The sequence below is a fragment of the Chenopodium album genome, chromosome 22, assembly GCF_948465745.1.
Source record: "Chenopodium album chromosome 22, dcCheAlbu1.1, whole genome shotgun sequence".
Classification (NCBI taxonomy): domain Eukaryota; kingdom Viridiplantae; phylum Streptophyta; class Magnoliopsida; order Caryophyllales; family Amaranthaceae; genus Chenopodium; species Chenopodium album.
In genome coordinates, this window is record NC_137855.1 from 2363265 (window position 1) to 2368040 (window position 4776).

Consider the following 4776-nt stretch of genomic DNA (forward strand, 5'->3'; position numbering starts at 1 on the left):
ATGGAAGTTTGCTCAATTCTTAACATCATCATCAAAACCTCATAAGGGTCAACAAGTTGCCCCTTTTTAATGATGACAAACTGAGCAAACTTCTGAGGATAACAAAGTAACTCAGAAGGTTAGTTTTTTTCATTTATAAAAACAGTAAAGAAAACTAAACTAAATTAAAAGACTCCTACACATACATGACATATATATGTATAGGATACTTACCTCGTGAAGCTAACATATGTAAACACCTATTTACATAGTTACCTTCATGGTTCCTTAGCCATCATCATGCTTATCAACCGTAACACTTATCATTGTTCTTGTTCCTCTATTGCTTATCCTATATTGCTCAAGTTCCTTATATATATACTTGTCATTGCTCAGGTTCCTTGTATCCTGTTCCAAACATAACTTGCTCTTTCTATGCACAACTTAACATACACGTTAGATAGATAATCATCATTAGTTTATAATCATCAAAACCTAATTGCTCAACAGTAGTTGCACCATACACTTTATAAATTATATTATTAAATATTAATCTATTGTGCACCCTAATACCTCCACCGGAGCACCTTCTTAATTATCACATTTACTTACTTATATACATTATACATTAGCAATTAATTTCTATTATTATTATTATTATTATTATTATTATTATTATTATTATTATGACATGGTACCTAGCCTTAATTATTCTTAGGAGCGCATATATAATTCGTATACAGGGTAGTAATTTTAAAATCACAAATTTTCATATGTGGCTTCCTAGGTGTGGCCGGAGTTACTAGGTCGGTCAAGGGTTATTAGGTCAGTGTTTTGGTGCGTGTTAGCTTGCCGCACAGAGTGGCTGCCACCAAAAAAAAGTTTTTTTTTTTTTTTTTTTTTTTTTTTTTTTTTTTTTTTTTTTTTTTTTTTTATAAATACGGAGTAGGTTTAAATTCATTACTTCTTTTTCTATTTGTGTTTCAATTTTAATTTTACATACCTTACTTAATTGCAAATGTTTGTTTTGTGCGACTAAATTATTGCTGGTTTGGTCTCCTTGCTATTGATATAAGAACATGCAATTACACAATCAACCAATTAAAGAGTTTGTTATTACCTAAGAATTAGTGTGTTGATTCAAGCATACTTTGAGTTTTGGGAACCTAGAGAGAAAATAGGTTAAAGGTTTAAAATAATAGTGTTTACTTTATATAATCCTTTTCACATCCAATTAACAAAAAATATATAAAAATAATGTAAAAAATCGAAATGATGCAATTTTTTCTTCTTCTTATTTTTCATTTTTTTGACGAAGGATAAAACGTGATGCAATATTTAAAAGAAAGACAAGTTCCATTTATGTTGGCTACTTTGTAATTTAGTGAGTCAAACATTTAACAAACTTAACCCCCACCATTTTCATTATATTGATTATATACTAAACCATTTTTTTTTTAGCTAAAGCGTGCAATTCGTTGCGAGTTGTGAGTCCTATGAGAAAATGAATATGCAAAATTAAAATAATATTATATCATTTCATTATAAATTATATATTCATTACATAAATGATTTAAATGGGACACTAAGGGTCTGTTCTGATTTACTGAATTGAGCTGAACTGAATTGTTTATGAGAGAAGGAAATTAGGAACCGAACTGAATTGAACTAAACTAAACTAAACTGAATAGTTGCAGCTCCATATATAGTATATAGACTATAGAGTAGAGCTGGCAAAAAGTCGTGTCGTATTTGTATTTGATCTCGTGTCAATTTCGTGTTATTCATAAAATCTATATTATGTAAATGCTAGAGAAATTGTATAATTTGACCATCAAAAAAAAAAAACGTCGTCTTCAGGTTGGTTTCATGTCATATCGACTTTGTGTTTGAGTTGTGTCAGTAATTAGGTCATGTTTCCTGTGTCTTGTCAGAGATTGCGAGCTCTAATTTAGAGATAGAAAAAATATGATTTTTACAAATTAGTATTATTAGCCATTAGGTGTGTATAATGATAATGTGAAGTCAATGTTTTAGCCTAAGAAAGTCAAGAAAACGCAAGCAATTGATTCGGTCAATGATTGGAGAGAGGCTTCACAGTTGAATGAAGTTAGTTTACAAGTTTGGAAAGTTGGAAGTCAATATAGTACCTAGACCAGTAAATGCTTCAATTCGTTTCATAAATAGGAGTACAAATTATAAATTGTCCATCATACATCATTACTCATTGAATTAATTTTTTACTACACTTTATCAATTTATGTTCTTGTTTTGTCTTCATTTTGGAATATTAATAGGCGGGGTAAAAATACAAGATTGCTCGTGAACAATTCAAATCAGTTTATTCCAAAAACACATGACATACTTAGCTTCTCTTAATTAATATCTACATTAAATTTTCGACTATTGATTAGAGCGATTTATCACATCATTACTAATGTAGCAAATTAAAATTGTTTCTAATTGAAAAATATAAAGATTCCTGTGGTGTGATCAAGAAGAAGATACTAACCAACATTACGCCTTAAAATTATTGAATTAGCTTAGCTTAGCTTGATTAATTAGGCGTAAGAGTAAAGATTTGCGATCAAATTATGTGCCTCTAACCAAAATGCTCTTTGGCTGACTATTGACGATTGTTTAGTCTTACATAGGGCTGGCAAACGGATCAGGTCGGGTCGGGTTCGTGTTCGGGTCACCTAATTTCGGGTCAGCTACCCCCCAACCCGAACCTGATCCGTTTAACTTTTCGGGTTGAAAACCTCAACCTGAACCTGATATTTTCAGGTTCGGGTCAACCCGAAATTGACCTTACTTGACCTGATTTTTTATTTGGATTAAAATCAGGTTTCTTTGACCTGAACTTGACCCGACCCAAACCTGATATATTCAGGTTCGGGTTAACCCAAAATTAACCTGAATTAACTTTTTTTTCATTTCAAACACAAGTTGTTCAGAGGTTGAGCGTTTTAATTCAAACCAAAATTAAATGGCATAGTCTAACAAAGTAACAATCCTAATTAACGATTATAAACCGATAAAAAGTGCAATTCACTAATTACAAACCAAGTTTCAAAAGATTTTTTAACACAAATTACAGTTCTCAAAAATAATAGAAGATGCAATAAGATTTTCATTTGAATTAAGATCGGGCGATGTTGAGACTGTCAATCTATCATGTTGTCATCCTTGTTCACCACCTCAAGCTTTAAAATTGATCCACAACATTTCCAATTGAACATGGGTGATTACTTCTTGCTGCCAAACCTATAAAGAAAAACAACACTAATATAATTAAAACATGATAATAATCTAAATCAGACTAGATTGTCTAGATCTAACTAGTAAGATCTAAATTAAAACATGCATGCTCATGAAAAACAAAAAATAACAAGAATCACCATTAAATAAACAACATTTAACAATAAAAATTAGCATTACATTCGAAAATTAGCAAAAACAACCGTATTATAACATAAACAACAACATTTAACATCATAAATTAGTAATAACACTCGAAAATTAGCATGTAAAAAAAACAAAATAAACGAAAGCAGGTAATTATAAAATTAACAACAAAAGAATACGAAAATAAACAAAAATAGCATGTAAAAACACGAAAAAAGAAACAGAAAATAAATTAAGAAGCAAGATACCTTGATTGATGAAGGAGAAGAATTAAGGAACGCGTCTTGTGAAGGAGTGAAGGAGATGACAAATTGACAATGGTAAACGACTGAAGGAAATTAAAGAGAAAATTCAACAATATAATGAGTTTTTGAGGAGAGAGAAAATTAAAGAGAGCGAAATGAGGGGAAAAACGGCTGAAGAGGTGAGGGGAAATGAGATTATTTTAGGGTTTTGAATTTATATAGGAAGCCTCTTTGTGCATTTGGGCTGGGCTAATAAAAGCTTTTTACGTTTTTTTTTTTTTAAACTTAAACTAATTCGGGTTATCAGGTCGGGTTCGGGTTGACCCGACCTGATTATGACCTGAAATTTATTTCGGGTTAAGTGGGTCGTCTTCGGGTTGAGATTTTCAACCTTAACCTAACCCATTTAATTTCGGGTTCGGGTTCGTGTCGACCCATTTAAGTTTTCGGGTCAAAATTCTCAACCCTAACCCGCTTTTTTCGGGTCGGGTTCGGGTCGGGTTTTCGGGTCGGGTCAGTTTTTGCCAGCCCTAGTCTTACACTATCAAATTTATTTCAATTCGTAACTCTATACTTATTCGTTCTTACCCTAAAATGTATGGTCAATTTTCTATGTACAACTGGTTATTTTTAACTTAGCTACCTTGTGCATGGTACAATATAAAACTCTATTTCGAGCTATATTTGAAATCTATTCTATAAGATCGAGATGAGTAAAAATTAAGAAAATAAATCGAGGATTTAATGTGTTATATATACCTGATTGTTCGATTAGACACTACTCGTATTACATTTTCAATGGAGACTACCCTAGATCAGTAATTCAGTAGTACGTAATACAAGATAGTCAAAAATCAATAAGCTAAGTAACTTCATTCACTCCATTTTCTTAATGAGGAGTATATATACTTGGTATTTCCTTTTCACTGGCGTTATGGTGGTCATTAAAATAAATAAAATTTCGTTCATGTAATTTTTGACTTAGACTTTTCATAATCTGCTTCATGTTTTTCAATTTATCCTAGATAATTAATCTTCTAATTTTACTAAAATTACTACAAAGTACTTTAAATTAGTTTTGATGAGCAAAATGAGAAAGTGTTGAAGGTCCAACTCAACCAAAAGCTTAAGTTGATGATTGAGG

The 4776-nt window shown here is 31.2% G+C and overlaps 1 long non-coding RNA gene across 1 annotated transcript; it reads right to left on the reverse strand.

The window, feature by feature from the left end:
* Positions 1–2974: 2974 nt before the first annotated feature.
* On the reverse strand, positions 2975–4060 carry LOC145605838 (uncharacterized). Its single transcript, XR_014105149.1, has 2 exons — positions 3636–4060; positions 2975–3246 (listed from the first exon to the last, which is right to left on the reverse strand). It is a non-coding gene; the product is annotated as an uncharacterized LOC145605838 (long non-coding RNA).
* Between the last annotated feature and the right edge of the window lie 716 nt (positions 4061–4776).